The 20,103-nt window shown below is 38.5% G+C and overlaps 1 protein-coding gene and 1 pseudogene across 1 annotated transcript in view; one reads left to right on the forward strand and one right to left on the reverse strand.

Annotated features, from left to right (window-relative positions):
* The window catches only part of LOC116913914 (leucine-rich repeat and IQ domain-containing protein 1-like), a 141,474-nt gene that overhangs the window by 81,690 nt on the left and 39,681 nt on the right, over positions 1-20,103 (reverse strand). The gene's annotated exons all lie outside the window — the stretch shown is intronic.
* On the forward strand, positions 1,178-1,297 carry LOC116890585 (annotated as a pseudogene).

Below are 20,103 nucleotides of genomic sequence, written 5' to 3' on the forward strand. Positions count from 1 at the left end.
CAGACCTGCCTTGTCTCCATGCCTCCTCTTCTCTCCATCAGTCCTACTGTAACATCTCCGATTGTCATCTCCTTGTAAGTGATAACACCATCTTACTTAGTTCTCACCATACGTCTCCTACAATACTTAATAGAAAACTTGGTTACTTCATTTTTTTTTTTTTGATTAAAATCTTATAGTGCCTATTGGTTTTGGAATACAGAAAGTCAAATAATCAAGGTATGCTACAAATTTGGGGTAGCATTGCCTTGTCCCAGCCATATTATCTGCATGTCAAGCTCTGTAATGCTTCTACAGTGTTTACTTTTGCTTCTTGAATGGCCTCACTAACATCCACCTTTAAGCTCCCTGTCATCATTCAAATCGCTCATGTTACACAATTCTTGCCTTTCTTTACTTTTACTCAACCTTCAAATTCTGCTCAAATGGTCATTTCTTCCCTAAACCTTTATACTAGTTTATACCTGTTGGGCTTTCCTTACATTTTTCCATAGAATACTATTCAGCTGTGTTTTTATAGACGTAAATGATATTTACCACATATTATACTCCCCAGCTTCTGTTTATCTTTGACCAAATAGACAACTCCATCACACACAATCTGTGTTTATTTCATTTAATAATTCTCTTCCTTGATTACCATGTCAAGGTGGCTTTTCAATAAATATGTTCATGGAATAAATAGGCAAGTTTGTTCCCAGCCCCTAAGTTTTAGGCACTAATTCATACCAATTTTTGAAAAATAATTTTGCTTAATTTGCTGATGACTTTATATGGTGTATATTATTTGTTTTAGAACATATTAGTAAAATATATTGGTAAAATAAATTAAGTTTTTAAAATTAGTCACATTAAATCTATTTAAAAATATCTGCTAGGAACTGCTTCCCTACCCCAACTCTCCCCTCATTCTCAACAATTAGAAATATAAAAGGATAAAAGGAATATAAAACAAAACAAAAATATGTTTTGGACATGACAAAAAATTTGATTCCTAAATTAGAAAACAAATTGGAGCCTTTCATGGGTATTCGTAAGGGGGTTAATTCCATGAGAACCCTATGACATACCTTATTTCCAAAACCTAGGTTTCACAAATTTCCCATCATGAGAAAAGCTGTAATATTTGCATATAACTTTTGTATATTTTCCTGTGTGCTTTAACTTTCTCTAAAGAATTACTAAGGCATTGCAATGTGGCTCTTGCGTCACAGTTGAATCAGAAGGAGGCAGAGAAGAGAGAGGCACACTCTGTGTTCTCACCTGTGAACATCTGAGTAATTAGTAGCCTGGCATTCCTCAAAAAAAAAAAAAAAAAAGTCAACCTGAGATGACCATCAGTCCAGCACCATGGGGCCCAGTCAGGGAGGTAGCCCGAGATGACCGCAAGTCTACTGCTATGCTGGCCTTGAGAGGAGGCAGATAATGCTCGAGATTACTCCTGCCTAGGGCCATAATGCACATGCAGGGTGTTGAACTCCTGAGACCACTCATGAGATGACCCTGGTCATTAAGAGACCCCTGAGTACCACAAAGAGAAGTAAGTGAGTGTGGGATAAATGGACAAGACAGAGAAAAAGAAAGATGTGAGCACAATGAAGTAAGGCAGAACTGGAGATTCCAGGGTAGTAAGAAACAGTCTGATGTGAGAAGCTGGTGATACCATTTGGGCCATGGTTGGGTCCTGGCTTGTGCTGCCACCAGGAGTTACATCTATGTCTATGACTCTGCAGCAGCAGGGAACTGTTACCTACCTGCCCCAACCAGGAAGCTATCCCTGTTCTGTGCTGCCATTTTGATGTCTGAAGGTTGTGCAGCACTCTCCCCTCTCCTCAAGTGGACATCATGGAAGAGCTGATTCTGCTCCTAACCAGCTGCTGTACCCAGGAGAATTGCAGGTGAGATGGACTGAGTATGTGAAGATGAAAAAACTGGCCCTGTCATTCATCTCCTGAGTGGCGAGACGGAGTAAAGCAAGATGTCCTCCTCCCCTTCCCCTTCACTACCTGAACCAGGTGAGAGAGCTGGCCCTGGCATCATGAGAACCGGAGAGCTGGCCCTGCCCTTCATCAGAAGCAGCACTAGGAAGACCAGACCAGGTCCTGCACTTCACCTAAACAGCACAGAAGAGCTGCCCCTGGTGGTGGGGTAGTCCCAGGGCATGAGCATGGGAGAGTTAGCCCCATTACTTCTCTGCAGTGTGATGACATAAGGAATGGAGAGAGACCTCCCGCATGCCACTTGCCACTTACTACAGTTAGGAGAGCTAGCCCCAAAGTCATCAAAGTGAGAGAGCTGTCTCTGACATTTACCCACTGCAGCACATAGGAGAAAAGGTTCTGCTCTTCAACTGGACAGCATAGTAGATCTAGTCCTGGATGTTGCAGGTGAGCCCACCCCAGACAGCATGAGTGTGGGAGGAACCTCCCTGTCTCTTGTCTGCTGCATCAGAGAGGCAGGGATTCCCTTACTTCCCTTTTGCCCTCAGGAGGTGGGAGCAGGTGAGCTTTCCCTGCCTTTAACCTTCTGCCTTACTCTGGGAGAGGAGGTCACACACCTCATATAGGCAGCACAGTAGAACCAATAATGACGGCAGAGACATAGGCCCAATGGTGCAAAAATTGGACAATTGGCCCTGGAATTTTTCTGTCATGCTGAAGCTTGGATGAGGGAGAAATGCCCTTCATTACTTGTGTCCCTTGCCACCTATGGTAGGCAGGTGGGAGAGATAGCCCTAGAGTTTTAAGAGCCGAAGAGCTGGCCCTGCCCCTTACCTGTTGTAGCATTCAGGAGAGCAGGCCCTGTGCCTCACCTGAGGAGCATAGGAGAGCTGTCCCTGAATGTGGGCTTTGCAGTTGAGCTGACCATGCTGCAGCTCAGCCAAACATCTGCCCCATCCATAAACTGCTGGAGTACACAAAAGTACTACAAATCCAAAATTACTGGATCTTCATGACACAGGGCAACAACAGGATATCTGAGAGGAGTCCCAGTGAGGATCCTGTATCACTAGAGTAGCAGAAGCCAGAGGCCTCATACTAAAACAAATAGTCACTGCAATGAAAACTTTCAACCAAAAAGTCTGAACAAAGAGTATACTGTGGACACACTATAACAAACTATAGGTACTACAATGAGGTTTATTGCATCTGGTGAGTGGGGGAGGGCTGCAAGGGTAGAGGGCAGGTGTGAGGGGAGAGAGAGATATGTGGGATTGGGGTGCATGGTATGAAATCCACAAAAACTATATATATATATATATATATATATATATATATATGTATGAAATCAGTACCACACTACCAATTTCCATCTTCCTCATGCTGAATTTAAACTCAGTAAAAACAACTATATTCAATGATATTAATAATTTTTTTATTATTTATCAAACACATCCTGATTTCATTCACAATCTATAATTAAGGTAGACCATTATTCTTTATTATATACTAAGACCCTGCAGTTGGCTCTCCTTTGCCCATCTCCCAACTTTAAAGCTAATATTTATCTTCCAGAACCTTCTTACATGATGACTGCTGAGCCTTGGGTGGAGTGCTTGTGTGTTCATTTAGAGCTGAGAACTCCACAATCTCATATGTTCTGTTTTTTGACCAATTGTGGTTCTCTGAATTAATCACCATTTACCACAACAAAAGGTTCTCTGATTTATAGAGCTCTCTCTCTCTCTCTCTCTCTCTCTCTCTCTCTCTCTCTCTCTCTCTCTCTCTGTGTGTGTGTGTGTATGTATGTGTGTGTGTGTATGTAAAAGTGGTCATAAACTAGAGAGAGAAATGGGGATATGGAGTGTTGGAAGGAGGATAATATGGGATGTGTTAAATTGAGGAAATGGAAGGGAGCAAGTGATGCAATTTTATATTAATCAAAAATAAAATGAAAAAGAGGCTTCTTTAATTAGGTGAAACATGTATTGACATATCAGTATAAAGATAAGAATTTAGGGACTCCAGGATAGCTAAAACTATCCTCAACAATAAAAGGACTTCAGGGGGAAACACTATCCCTGAACTCAAGCAGTATTACAGAGCAATAGTGATAAAAACTGCATGGTATTGGTACAGAGACAGACAGATAGACCAATGGAATAGAATTGAAGACCCAGAAATGAACCCACACACCTATGGTCACTTGATTTTTGACAAAAGAGCCAATACCATCAAATGGAAAAAAGATTTTCAGCAAAGGGTGCTGGTTCAACTAGAAGTCAGCTTGTAGAAGAACAATGCAGATCGATCCATTCTTATCACCCTGTACAAAGGTTAACTCCGAGTGGATCAAGGACCTCCACATCAAGCCAGATACACTCAAACCAATAGAAGAAAAAGTGGGGAAGAATCTCAAACACATGGGCACTGGAGAAAATTTCCTGAACAAAACACCAATGGCTTATGTTCTAAGATCAAGAATGGACAAATGGGATTTCATAAAACTACAAAGCTTCTGTAAGGCAAAGGACACTGTGGTTAGGACAATGCGAAAACCAACAGATTGTAAAAAGATCTTTACCAATCCTACAACTGATAGAGGGCTTATATCCAAAATATACAAAGATCTCACAAAGTTAGACTGCAGGAAGACAAATAACCCTATTAAAAAATGGGGTTCAGAGATAAACAAAGAATTCGCAGCTGAGGAATAACGAATGGCTGAGAAACACCTAAAGAAATGTTCAACATCTTTAGTCATAAGGGAAATGCAAATCAAAACAACTCTGAGATTCCACCTCACACCAGTCAGAATGGCTAAAATCAAAAATTCCGGCGACAGCAGATGCTGGCGAGGATGTGGAGAAAGAGGAACACTCCTCCATTGTTGGTGGGATTGCAGACTGGTACAACCATTCTGGAAATCAGTCTGGAGGTTCCTCAGAAAATTGCACATTGCACTACCTGAGGACCCAGCTATACCTCTCTTGGACATATACCCAAAAGATGCTCCAACATAAAACAAAGGAACATGCTCCACTATGTTCATAGCAGCCTTATTTATAATAGCCAGAAGCTGGAAAGAACCCAGATGCCCTTCAACAGAGGAATGGATACAGAAAATTTGGTACATCTACACAATGAAATACTACTCAACTATCAAAAACAATGACTTTATGAAATTCATAGGCAAATGGATGGCACTAGAAAATATCATCCTGAGTGAGGTAACGCAATCACAGAAAAACACACATGGTATGCGCTCATTGATAAGTGGATATTAGCCCAAATGCTCGAATTACCCAAGATGCACAGAACACATGAAACTCAAGAAGGATGAAGAAAATGTGGATGCTTCACTCCTTCTTTAAAAGGGGAACAAGAATACCCTTGGCAGGGAAGAGAGAGGCAAAGATTAAAAGAGAGACTGAAGGAACACCCATTCAGAGCCTGCCCCACATGTGGCCCAAACATATACAGCCACCAAACTAGATAAGATGGATGAAGCAAAGAAGTGCAGGCTGACAGGTACCGGATGTAGATCTCTCCTGAGAGACACACCCAGATTACAGCAAATACGTAGGCGAATGCCAGCAGCAAACCACTGAACTGAGAACGGGACCCCCGTTAAAGGAATCAGAGAAAGGACTGGAAGAGCTTGAAGGGACTTGAGACCCCATATGAACAACAATGCCAACCAACCAGAGCTTCCAGGGACTAAGCAACTACCCAAAGACTATACATGGACTGATCCTGGGCTCCAACCTCATAGGTAGCAATGAATAGCCTAGTAAGATCACCAGTGGAAGGGGAAGCCCTTGGTCCTGCCAAGACTGAACCCTCAGTGAATGTGATTGTTGGGGGGAGGGCGGTAATGGGGGGAGGATGGGGAGGGGAACACCCATATAGAAGGGGAGGGGGAGGGTTAGGGGAATGTTGGCCTGGAAACCGGGAAAGGGAATAACATTTGAAATGTAAATAAGAAATACCCAATTTAATAAAGATGGGGAAAAAAAGAATTTAGGGGCTCATAATAGCAGGATAGTAGATTGAGGCGTTCCTACATGGAGCTTAATCAGCCATGTGTTTCAGACATAGCTAATAGTGTCAGGCATAAATTTTCTTAACTAGGCTTTAAATGTAATCAAGAAATAGTTTGTTTCTTCCCACAATGATCTGACTACTATTTCACCAGTAGGTACAGCTTGCCAAGCTAATTGTCATTGTAGCTCATATGGTTCACAGTTAAGTCGGACTATTGAAAACTTTTCTCCTCCAGAACTATTCATAGGAAGTTAGAGCACCACAAACAAGAGCAGTAGGGATCAGTTTACTAGGTCCGTATTACCTTGATTTTTTTCCACATCCATCACTCAAATGTGTGGTATCTTCAATAATAATATTTTACCATGAAGAGTACTAAAGTATAATTAAGAGCAATGACATAATATCTAATGTTTGGGGAAGGAATGTGATGGAACTGATCAATGACTTGAAAAGTGGCACCCATACCGGGCACCCATACTGAGCACTGGGAACTGTATTAGACGGCCAGTGGTGTCTGACAGAAGAGCTGCCATTGTTTCTTCTCCCGTGTTATAGGTTACATCCATTGATATTCCTTGACCTACGTACATATAAATATGTTAGGAAGCTTGGATAGTAGTGGGTCTCCATACGGAATTTTCAGAAGCCTTTAGTGTAGTTATCCTTCCTCATGATATCTTCTTGCCCTTAGGCAGCCTGAATAGACCTTATTCAACTCTGGCTCCTTTTGTGCTTTGAGGCGTGAGTTCTCATCTGTCCCTGCTGCTGTGTTTTCAGGCTACCACCACACTCTCTAACTCTCTGGACATTTAGGCCCAATTACATGCTTTCTTCTTAAAGTTTTCCTTGTCACACTATCTTATCCCAGCAACAGAAAATTAACTAATACAGAAGTTACTACCAGGAAGTGAGTTATAACTGTGACAAGCCTGGCCAAGTCAGTGTGTGTGTGTGTGTGTGTGTGTGTGTGTGTGTGTGTGTGTGTGTGTGTGTGTGTGTGTGTGTGTGAGTGTCTGTAAACTTTGGGACTATGAACTAGAACAACACTTGAATGTTGGAAGAGGAGCTTAATGTAACATCCTAGTAGAAACATAGAAGACAATTATGAGAGCTATATAGACTACAAAGCCTTTTCACAGTTATAGCTCACTTCCTGGTACCAACTTGGGTACTAGTTACTTTTAAATTTCGATGAAAAGTATAGCAAGGAAAACTTGACTAAAGACCATTACAATGATATTTTGGTAAAGAGTGTATAATTCCTTTGTGCCCTTGCCCTGTTAATTTGCTTGAGTCTAAATTAAAATATCATACTGATAACTTTGGTTAAGGAGATTTCAATATTGCCTTTGTCGTGTGGTAAATATTAAAACTCAAGTGTCCATTTACAATGAAAAATCATAAAGGAGACAAAAACATCAACAACAACAGAACCCAAAATATATGTACAGTAGAGAAAAAGAGTACCAGAGAATTTAGTGATAGAATCAAGCTAGGAGAGGCCTGATACACAATAGAATAAAGAGAAGGATGTTCTCAAGCAAGCAAGATGATACACAGTTAAGCTTTACCCTTGTGAAAATAAAAGGCCTTAGAAATTTGCTGCTCCTGAAAAAAACAAGAAATAAAAGCTGCTGTAAATATGACTCCATGAAGCTAGATTCCATCTCAAGCAAACAGAAGAACTTGGCAGTGCCATTCAGGTTGCTTTGGCTTTAGAGTCATGAAGTAGAATTAAGGAGAATCACTTAAGTCAGGTAACATGTGGCAGGGTAGTTCCCTGCATAAGGTACCCTGCATAAGCAAGAGGTATTAAGAGATCACTGCATGAAGCTGTGAAAGTGAAGAATAAAGTGTACTAGAAACTGTATGATGTCAGAGACCAGAGACATCTGTTGAGCAGAGATGTAGACCATAAGTAGAACCAGCCTAAGAGAGAGATGCATATTGCAGGTACCAAAGCCACAAGGGTAAAGTCACCTATGCCTTCTAATATCAGATATGAGCTAAAGGATTTGGAGCTCGTTCTGCTGTACTTATGTCTTGCTTTGAACCAGTATCTCCTCAATATTTCCAGAGACCTCCATGTGGGAATGCTAGTGTATGTTGGAAGTATGTAATTTGCTTTTTGATTTTTACAGGGGTTATAGTAAGAGATTGCCTTGAGTTTTGGGAAAGATATTGAACTTTAGGCTATTAAACAGTGTTGAGACCGAAGTGCTATGGGGGCTTTCGAAGGTGGACTAAATACATTTTGCATATTAATATGGCCTAGAGCATAAGGGAACTAGAGAGTGTATAGTCATTGTCTGAAGGAGAATAGCTGCCATAGGCTCATTTGAACAATTCATCCAAGGTTGGTGGAACTATGTGAGAACGATCAGGAAGTATAGCACTGATGGGGAGAGTTGTGTTATTGAGATTGGCTTCAAGGTTTTGAAAGAATTGGGCCATTTCTAATGTGCTACCTGTCTCAGGCTTTTGATTTGAGGTGTGACCTCTTGGCTCTGCTGTCACCATGGCTTTCACTCAATCACCATGGAATCTAACTTCTGGTGTCTAAAGCCTAATTAAACATTCTTTTTAAAAGTTGCCTGGTCATGGTGATTTAGCAAAGCAATAGAACCATAACAAACAAGGAAGGTCGTACAAGAAATAGGCTTCATCCCCTTCTCTTGAAATATGCCCCACATAGTCCCTTACTAGTTTCCTGACTTCTATTTTTACTTCATTCAAAATATAGCATCCACAACTAAGGGGGAATATGTACCATTTTTTGTTTTTTTGGTCTGAGTTATCTCATTAGAAATGACTATGCTGACACGAGCCAGAAACGAATGTCCCCTTAGAGACTCTGCCAGAGCCTTACTGATACAAGAGGATGCTTGCAGCTAACCACTGGACTGAGCTCAGAGACCCCAGTGGAGGAGTTAGAGGAAAGACGGAGATGGAGGGAGTTGCAACCCCATGGGAAGAACAACAGTATCAACCAACCAGACCCCCCAGAGCTCCCAGGGACTAAACCACCAACCAATGAGTACACATGGAGGGACCCATGTTCCAGCCGCATAGGTAGCAGAGGAAGGCATGTCTAGTATCAATAGGAGGAGAAACCCTTGGTGCTGTGAATGCTTGTTTCCGCATTGTAGAGGAATGCCTGGGAATTGAGGTGGGAGTGGGTGGGTGGGAATAGGTGGGTGGTAATGGGAACATCCTCATAGAAGCAGGGGGAGGGGGAGGGAGTATGGGAGAAGAGAGAAAGGGAATATCATTTGAAATGTAAATACATAGAATATCCAAGAAAAATAAAATTGAAAACAACAACAAAAACTAGTAAGTGAATTTCTTAAAAAGGTTTTAACAAATTACAAAATTAAGTATTCAAAACTCTAAGGAAGCCATTGAATTTAAGATTTTTGTTATCAAACCAACATGACTAATTCCCTTCTGTGTTTTATCTTTATATATTTTTTGAATATTAAAGACATTTACTTTTGGGGGGAGTTATGCTTATTATTATTATTATTATTATTATTATTATTATTATTATTATTATTATTACAAGAATGCATGCAAAGTATTGGGACCGGGGATAACATTTGAAATGTAAATTAAAAATACAATAAAATTATATATAAAGTTTACAATTAACTTACACTATAGATTAAATGGCATTAATAAAATATTATTTCCAATAAAAATGATTATGTAAATTGTATATAATTTTCTCTTTGATATGTTGAATTATTTTTTTATATTGACATGTATAATTTTCACATTCTTTGAATTGTAGATCTCCAAATTCTTAGCTACAAAAGTAAATCTTCTATAATTTATACACACACCACACACACTCACACACACACAAACACACACACACATACACACAATTTCACTATAGCACTTTCATGTAAAACAATGTATGTACTATCTTTTTTTAAAAATTAGATATTTTTTATTTACTTTTCACATGTTATACTCTTTCCTGGTTTCCCATCCATAAACCCCTTATCTCATCCCCCATCCCCTACTTCTATGAGGGTGTTCCCCCACCCATCCACCCACCCCTTCCCGCCTCCCTGCCCTGATATTCCCCTGCAGTGGGGGGTCCAGCATGGCAGGACCAATGAGAAAATATCCTGAGTCACACAACTCAATCACAAAAAACCCACATGGGATGTGCTCAACGATAAGTGGAGATTAGCATGTACTACCTTATGATTTCAAGTACATCACATAATTACGGTTCTTTCACACAGTTTTATGACACCTTTCCAAGATGTGCCAAAAGGAGGAATTTGTTTGTATTCTTTATCCTGACACAGAACAAATCCCTGTCATCTGAAACTGGTATAGTACAAGCAGGGGAATGTTCCTAATGGTTTTGCCGATTGTAGCGTTTCATTAATTCACTGTCATCACTGTCGATGCTTCTTGATTCCTGATAGCTTTTCAAGCCGGAACCTCTTGGCCTGTGGTGCTACTTCATATATTTGCTATAAGGTTTATTTTTTATTTTGTTTTAAGATGTTTTCTGAAATGTCTTAAAGGCTAACTTCTGTAACTATTTTCTATACAATAATTTTACGATATGACTTTTTATTTCAAGTGATATATTTTTCTTTATCTGAATTCTCTTTGTGATTGAGGCATCTCAAGTTAATTTAGGGACAAAATCTTACTTCATATCTATGAAACTATTCATGGTATTTTCAAGTTTTTCACCTAGTATGGTAATTGATTATGACATTATTTTCTTTATGTTTATGGTGCGTGATTTGTTTTATTGTTTGAGTTTTGCCTGCACCACTCACAGAGACATACAGACACACACATGGACTCACGCAGACACATACACACACACACACACACACACACACACACTCACACACACACACACACAAGAGTAAGGACTACTGTTAGAAAACTTCCATTTAATATGACCCTCCTGAGTCCTAGAAATCCCTGATGTTAATAGTAGGATGGATCCTAAAACATAAAACTCTCTAAGAATTCTATTATACTCAGTTGTCTGATCAGTAAACAAAGTGTCTTGAGCTAAATCTGTATCCACATAAAATCTCTCCATTGAAGCCTTGTCAGTATAATGGTGTTTAGAGCAAGCTCTCTGAGGATGTAATTTGTGTTTGGTTAGGTTATAGTATTAGATAGTATTCTGATGTCATGGGAAAACCACACAAACCAAAGCAATGTAAGAATTTAGTTTGCTTGGGGTTCTAGAGTGCTAAGAGTCCATCATTGCGGGGAAGTACAGAAACAAGCTGCACGCATGTTGGCTGGTTGAGGAGGCTAAAAGCTATCATCATCAAATGCAATCATGAAACAGATAGCAAGCAGTAAGTAGGGTGTGAGTATAAACACTAACCACGCTCTGTGACATGCTTCCTCCAGAAAGGCTCCGTCTCCCAAAGATTTTACAACCTCTTCATATATTATCAACAGAAGAGTATCAAAATAGCTGACCCTATGGGGCACAATTGTCATTCAAACAATCCCAGTCACAGCAAAAACTATTCTCAGCAATTAAAGAAATTCTGGGGGAAATCAACATCTCTGACCTCAAGCAGTATTACAGAGCAGTAGTGATAAAAACTGCATGGTATTGGCACAGAGACAGGCAGATAGACCAGTGGAATAGAATTGAAGACCCAGAAATGAACCCACACACCTATGGTCACTTTATCTTTGACAAAGGAGCTAAAACCATCCAGTGGGAAAAAAGATAGCATTTTCAACAAATGGTGCTGGTTCAACTGATGGGCAGCATGTAGAAGAATGCAAATCAATCCATCCTTAACAACTTGTACAAAGCTCAAGTCCAAGTGGATCAAGGACCTTCACGTAAAACCAGATACACTCAAACTAATAGAAGAAAAAGTGGGAAAGAGACTCAAACACATGGGCAAGGGGAAATTTCCTCAACAGAACACCAATGATACATTTTTCTTATGTTCTAAGAAAAATAATCAACAAATGGGCCCTCATAAAACTGCAAAGCTTCTGTAAGGCAAAGGACACTGTCCTTAGGATAAAATGGCAACCAACAGATTGGGAAAAGATCTCTACCAATCCTACATCTGATAGAGGGCTAATATCTATTATATACAAAGAACCCAAGAAGTTAGACTCCAGAGAATCAAATAACCCTATTAAAAATGGGGCACAGAACTAAACAAAGAATTCTCAACTGAGGAATATAGAATGGCCGCAAAGCACCTAAAGAAATGCTCAACATCCTTAATCATCAGGGAAATGCAAATCAATAGAACCCTGAGATTTCACCTCACACCAGTCAGAGTGGGCAAGATAAAAAACTCACATGATAGTAAATGCTGGAAAGGATGTGGAGAAAGAGGAACTGTCCTCCATTTTTGGTGGGATTGCAAGCTGGTACAACTGCTCTGGAAATCAGTCTGGTGACTCCTCAGAAAATTGGACATTGAACTACCTGAGGACCCAGCTATACCTCTCTTGGGCATATACCCAAAAGATGCTCCAACATATAAAAAAAGACACATGCCCCACTATTCATAGCATCCTTAATTAAAATAGTCAGAAGCTAGAAACAACCAAGATGTCCTTCAACAGAGGAATGGATACAGAAAATGTGGTATATTTACACATTGACGTGCTACTTAGTTATTAAACACAATGACATTATGAAATTCTTAGGCAAATGGATGTAACTAGAAAATATTACTCTGAGTGAGGTAACCCAGTCACAAAATGCACTCACTGATAAGTGGATATTAGCCCTAAAGCTCAGAATACCCAAGATACAATTTGCAGATCACGTGAATCTCAAAAATAAGGAAGACAAAAGTGTGGATGCTTCAGTCTTTCTTAGACAGTGGAGCAATCACAAGAGAAAATATGGAGGCAAAGTTTGGAGCATAGACTGAAGCAAAGGTCATCCAGAGACTGCCTCGCCCAGGGAATCCATCTCACATACCGCCACCAAACCCACACCCTGTTATAGATGCCAAGCAGTGCTTGCTGATAGGAGCCTGAGAAGCTGTCTCCTGAGAGGCTTTGCCAGAGCCTGGCAAATACAGAGGTGGATGCTTGCAGCCAACCATTGCTCTGAGAACTGGGTCCCTAATGGAGGAGTTAGAGAAAGGACTGAAGGAGTTGAAGGGGTTTGCAACCACATAAGAACAACAATATCAACCAACTATATACTCCAGAGCTCCCAGGGACTAAACCACCAACCTAAGAGTACACATGGACCAACCCTTGGCTCCAGCTGTATAAATAGCAGAGGATGGCCATATAGGACATCAATGGGGGAAAGCCCCTTGGTTCTGTGAAGGCCCCATGTCCCACTGCAGGGGAATGCCAGAGGGGCAAGGCAGGAGGGTATGTATGGGTAGGTGGGTCATAAAAACAGACACGCTAATCAACTGAATCAAATATGTAAATCTGCATACTTATGGACACCTGATTTTTGATAAAGCCTGAAATATACAATGGAAAAAAGGGAGCATTTCCAACAAGTAGCACTGGTCTAACTAGATGTTTGCATGTAGAACACAACTAGATCCATATCTAGTACCCTGTACAAAACTCAAGTCCGAGTGGATCCAAGACTTTTTCTGATAGACCAAAAAATGGGGGATGGTCTTGAACTTATTGGCACAGGAGACAACTTCCTGAACAGAATACCTATAGCACAGGCACTAAGATCAACAATTAATAAATGAGACCTCATGAAACTGAAACACTTATGTAAAACAAAAAACACCATCAATAGGACAAAATGACAGCCTACAGAATGGGGGAAAAGTCGCAGTAGGGGGCTTGAAGGTGGATCTGGGAGAGAGGGGAGACATGTGTGATGGAGGCAGTCTGAGGAGAGAAGAGGGAGTAGAAACTGCAATTGAAATTTAATATGTGAGAGAAGAATAAACAAAAAGAAGTTAAGTGAAAGGATTTCAGGGTTGTACAAAGACAACCATCCATCCATTATGACAATCGAAGCCACATATTTAAAGGCATGAGGATCTTTAATGTCATCTCTATTTGAAATTATGTAAGGTCAGGGGTCTGTGTTTTTTTACTTACTCAGAAAAGCACTTACTGAACATTTACCTTTTCATAATTCTATTTCCTCAACATACATTTTTAAATTAAAGTACATTACAGACACATTTAGCAGTGTCATTCAGTGTTGCAAGTGAAGGTACATTTTTCTTGTCTTTTATACACAAAGGAAGCCAGCTCAAATCCAGTAAGTGGTATACATTTTTTTTCATGGCTCTGTAGCCTAGGCACTACAATAACATCAGGAGATATAGAGATGATATAAGATATTCACAATGTGGTACAAATGTAATAATTCAAATCACAGTAATTGTAGGAAATCAAGCTACTGAAAAACCTATACCACATTTTATAAATCTTCCTACCCTTGTCTGTTCTGATCATTAATGTGATTTTCTCCACAGAAATAAGACTGCAGGCATCTTATAGCAGGATATCTTTAGGTTTTCTTTCTCGCGCATTCCCTGTAGCTAAATGCTAGTCTAAATGTTAGTAAATCTCTGTTACCTCTTAATACATAAACACTGCACACCATTAGCAAGTATAATATATACAGTTATGGAAACACAAGACCTACCCTAAAACAGTCTGGATAATATGATTTTGTGCTTCAACCTGTCATTAAAATAGAGAAAGCAGGAGAAAATGCTTGTAATCATAAAGCAAAAAATACCACAAAAGAAGATGGTTTGATTACATTGCTCTGAAGTAAAAATTATAGAAATTAAAGTTTTTCAAGAGTTTTCATTACTTGAAAATTTAATACAAAATATTTAAGCATTTATGACATATAGGAACATATGGTATCTGTAAATCTTCTATTTTACAAGAAGACAAATAGGGTTCATGTTTGTGATGACAGCACCATACTGGGATTTAAGAAAACTTCACTTTAAAATCAAGTAAAATTGTTCCAGGGAATAAAGAACTGAGGTTTAAAATTATCTTCCTGAGAAAGTTGTCAGGCTGGACCCATTTTTTTTCCTGGCTTCAATTTTACCCTCTGGCTAATCCCAGAATTCTAAATTTGCTCTAGCTTTTGAGGCAGCCAATTTAGTTCAGTAGATGAGAGTAAGCGAGGAATTTCATTTATGTATAAATATAAATGAGCATGAATGAGTTAAAAATACACTGTTCACTTTGGGGCGGTAAGACGGTTGCTAAGTATCTAAAAATGAATGGATGTGAAGTCAAATATTTCCATTAATTATCATGAAACCAGAGTCAAGTAGTTTGTTTCTCAATAATGTAGAATCATAATTTTTTTTAAATTTTATTTTTCTTGGATATTTTATGTATTTGCATTTCAAATGGTAACCCTTTCCCCCTTCTTCCATGCTTCTATGGGGATGCTCCCATTCCTACCCACCCACTCCCACCTCAATGCCCTGGCATTCCCCTACATTGGGGAAACGAGCCTTCACAGGACCAAGGGCTTTCCCTCCTATTGATGCCAGACAATGCCATCCTCTGCTACATATCTGGCTGGAGTCATGGGTTCCTCCATGTGTACTCATTGGTTGGTGATTTATTCCCTGGGAGCTGTGTGTGGGGGGGTCTGTTTGGTTGACATTGTTGTTCTTCCTATAGGGCTACAAACCCCTTAAGCTCTTTCAGCCTCTTCTTTTAACAACTCCATTGGGGTCCCTGTGCTCAGTCCAACGGTTAGCTGCAAGCATCCTTATCTGTATTATTAGGGCTCTGGGAGAACCTAAGCTAACTATAGCATAAACAACAACACTAGTTGCTATGAAGGCAGAAATCTACTTTCTCATTTATGTTGATGCCAACAAGTATATAGGAATTAAAAATGAAGTTCTCCATGGGTCTCCTAGAGATCTGGATTATCCAATATTTAGTCTTTATATTTCCCTCAGTTTTTGTTTAACATTTCAGAATTACTCTAAAATCTTGTTCTTCAAAATTTACATTATGCTTTCATTTCTCTATCTTTGGTTTCATGAAGAATTTAGGTCCCTTCTTAAGGTTCTTACTTCCTAAACATGTATGATACTATATATTTGACTTTGGATAAGTTATAATACATGTGTCCCTTAAAGAAATTAGCCTTATAGTGCTTAGTAAGAAATACAAATATCAACCAACCAGATACCCCAGAGCTCCCAGAGACCAAACCACCAACCAAAGATTACACATGGAGCAATCCATGGCTTTGGCTGCATATGGAGCAGTGGATGACCTTGATGGATATCAATTGGAGAGGCCATTGGTCTTGTGAAGGCTTGAAGCCCCAGTGTAGGGGATTGCCAGGACAGGGAGGTAGGAGGGAGTGGGTGGATAGGTAGGGGAGCACCCCCATAGAAACAAGGGGAGGGGGATGTCATGGGGCTTCTGGAGGGGAAACTTGGAAAGGGGATAACATTTGAATTGTAAATAAAGAAAATATCCAATAAAGGAAAAGAAAAAAGAAGTGCAAAATTTAATAAAAAGCTATTACCTTAAAATTTATTAATGTCAATAATTAATTTTTGACCACTTACTATGTAACATAATTATATTAGGTATTTGTGTACTTCACAAGCAGTATATAGGATCATAGTGTCAGTATTCACCAAACTATGTATAAACCAATTCTATGAATGTAATTAACGACTCAGTGGTAAAGAATATTTTAAAAGACCAACTGTAGTTCAGTTCCCAGTACACACGCACACACACACACACACACACACACACACACACACAAACACAAACATACACATACACACACATGTACATGTACACATACACATACACACATGCACACACAAACACAAATACACACACAATTAAAATTAGCAAAAGAATCTTTAATTAAAATAATACTAAATATGTAATAAAAGTTAAACAAAATAATAAATTAACATCTGTTTGCTGTTGTTAGGACCACAGAGCTAGTAAATGTTAAAGTTTAGATTCAAACTGTTATGAAAAAAATGTCATTTATCTCTGTGATGCATGAATGTTTTGACACACGAAACTTAATAAATATGACATGGAATATTAACAAAATGAAGGATATTTACTCTCCATGGTGAAAATTTCAGAACCTTTCCTTTAAAATAATAGAATAAAAATGACTGTTCTGACTATAGTGTGCTAACAATTCTAACTAGAGAAAATAGGCAAGAAAAAGATGTAAAAGGCATTCTATGGGATTGACCCTAGGTGAGACTCCTACCAGCAAGGGATATAGACTCAATGGCCACTGCCTGTTGCCAGGCAGGACTGCCAGTGGAAGGAAGGGGCCATCAACCCACCCAGAAACCTTCAACCTAAAATTTGTATTGCTTACAAGATGCACAGGGATAAAGTTGGAAATGAGACTGAGGCAACAGTCAACCAATGACTGCCTCAACCTGAAACCTATCCCATGGGAGACAGCCAACCTCTGACACTCTTAATAATACTCTACTATGCTTGCAGACAGGAGCCTAGCACAACTGTATCCTTAGAGGCTCCATCCAGCAGTGTGTGGAAACAGATGAGGAGAACCACAGCCAAACATCAGGCAGAACTTAAGGAGTCTTTGGAAGTCTCATGGATAGGACTTAGGAAGCCAGAGGGGTCAAGGATACCACAAGAAGACCTACAGAGTCAAGTAACCTGGACCATGAGGCCTCACAAAGCCTAAACCATCAACCAAAGAGCATGTTAAAATGAAATCAATGACATACTTACAAAGCAACAATAAAATCTTTCTATACAAATTTAGTTACAGAATTAATAAAACCTCTATACTGAAGAATATCGAACACATTAGAAACACAGCCAACTGAGGGCAGGTTTGGAAAATGGAAAGCTATTCCAAGCTAACAGGCTATAAGTTATTTATTGCTAACATCTTCATACAAAACTTTTGGACAGATTCAAAGTCATTCTTTCAAAATTTCAAGGTTTTTTTCCACAGAAATATAATAAAATTATTAAATTTGCACAGAACCACAAAATGCTAAAGCTATCATGAGCTTAGAGAGTGAAGCTTAAGGCATCAAATTCTCAGATTCCAAAACTTATTAGAAAGCAATTGTCATTGAAACAGCAGAATGTTGGCATGGAGACAGACACAGGGGCCAATGACATGACAGAAAACTCAGAAACAAACCCACACATTTATGGTTAGTGTCATTTTTGCACGAGTCCAAGGAATATATAACAAGGAATGGATAATGCTTTAAATAAATTGGAACTAGACCACTAAAAGAAAACAGGGAGAAAACTCTAAGACATGATTTAAAGGCAGATATTTAAAGTGTTTATCTATCTATCTATCTATCTATCTATCTATCTATCTATCTATCTATCTATCTATCTATCTATCTATCTTTCTACCTACCTCCCTCTCTATGTATCTATCAATCTATAATATCTATCAATCTAGATATCTTTATACCATTTATCTATTATTCTAACTACTCATATTTACCATTTACCTAGTATTCTTACCATCAAATAATCATCTAGCTAGCTAAAAATATGACATACAAATGACAAACATGTAAATGAGGAAATGAGTGGAATCATTAGCATTGAGGACAATGAAAACAAGGATGAAGTATCTACTTTAGTTAGATGGCTATCATCACAAACGCAGAAGATAAAAAGCCATAATGTGGAGGAAATGGAACAATATACACAGTTAGATGAATATAAATCAATACAATCTACTGTTTAAAACACTATAGAAACTCCTCACAAAACTAAAAGTAGAAATACTATTTGATATAGCAATCTCACTACTTAGCAATTATTTAAAGGAAATGAAGACAGTATACTAGACTTATCTGCAAATCTGTATTATTGATGCAAGATCATTCATAGTCACCAAGATATGTAAATAACAGTGCATATCAAAATGTGAATGATAAAAACTATGTCATATTTACAAAAAACAATATTGGTCAGTTAAATAGGTTAAAAGAAAACCCATTATTTGTGACAACGTGAATGAAGTTAAAGGAAATCAGTGTAAGTAAAATAATATAGCATAAACAAGACAAAGGGAACATCATGTAGCACAAATATAGTATCTAGTGATGTTGATCTCATGATCATAGTAGAATCATAGTTACCAGAACTTAAGGTATTGAGAGTGAAGGGAAAGAGAAGCTACTGATCAAAGGCTACCAAGACAAGAAAAATGGGCGATGAGATCTACCAGATATCAAAGCCACCATAGAAAGAAGTGATCCAGTATCTGCTTCAGAATAGTTAAGGGCATAAATGTTTATTCTAAAAATTACAGGTTGGAGAGTAATTAACATACATTATAGTTAGCTGCATATATATTACATGGTATACATATGCAAAGTAACATTGTTTCTCAATTTTATAAAATCATGTTTTATCAATGAATATAATATTAAAAAGAATAAAATAACTTACAACAGGGAATATCAAGGATAGTAGTGACACAACCATCTATATACTATTTTTTAATAATCGAATCTGAAAATATCTTTTGTATTATATAAATTAATTAAAGAAAATAGTTGAAATAGCTACTCTTAAAAGTGATTTAAACTGTGTTAGACAAATTGTGGCATGTATACTTATATGATGACCACACTGCTTCCTCTTAGGTCAGTGACAAACTTTGAAGAGTAATTTCAGGACTCTTACTAATTCACTTAAAAGGAAAGAAAACAAAATGTATCTTCAGAGACTTTCTAGGCAAGATAAGATAGTAAACCCAAGAAAGAATTATCTGTGATAACAAAAGTAGGCTAAGAGAACAGTCAATTGTGCAAACAAACAGGTCGTAATAAATCTACAGTCTGTTAAACAGTCTGTAGGCCTTCAGTCCTAGAGGAAGAACCAAATGATTGATGACACATCACCTACACTTTTGGTTACCTTGGGTACAGATGTGGTCCAAACTTAGCCTTTATGAGGCTTAAGGTAAAGATGTATTTTACATGTCATGTACATGTCAAACTAAATAAATAGGTATTTTATAAACATGGATTGATGAAAGCTAGGGTTTTTAGCCTTGTACTATTTATTAAAATTTATTCCATATCCAATATTCCATAGGTGTAACCATAAT

Source organism: Rattus rattus, chromosome 1, assembly GCF_011064425.1.
Source record: "Rattus rattus isolate New Zealand chromosome 1, Rrattus_CSIRO_v1, whole genome shotgun sequence".
NCBI classification, from domain to species: domain Eukaryota; kingdom Metazoa; phylum Chordata; class Mammalia; order Rodentia; family Muridae; genus Rattus; species Rattus rattus.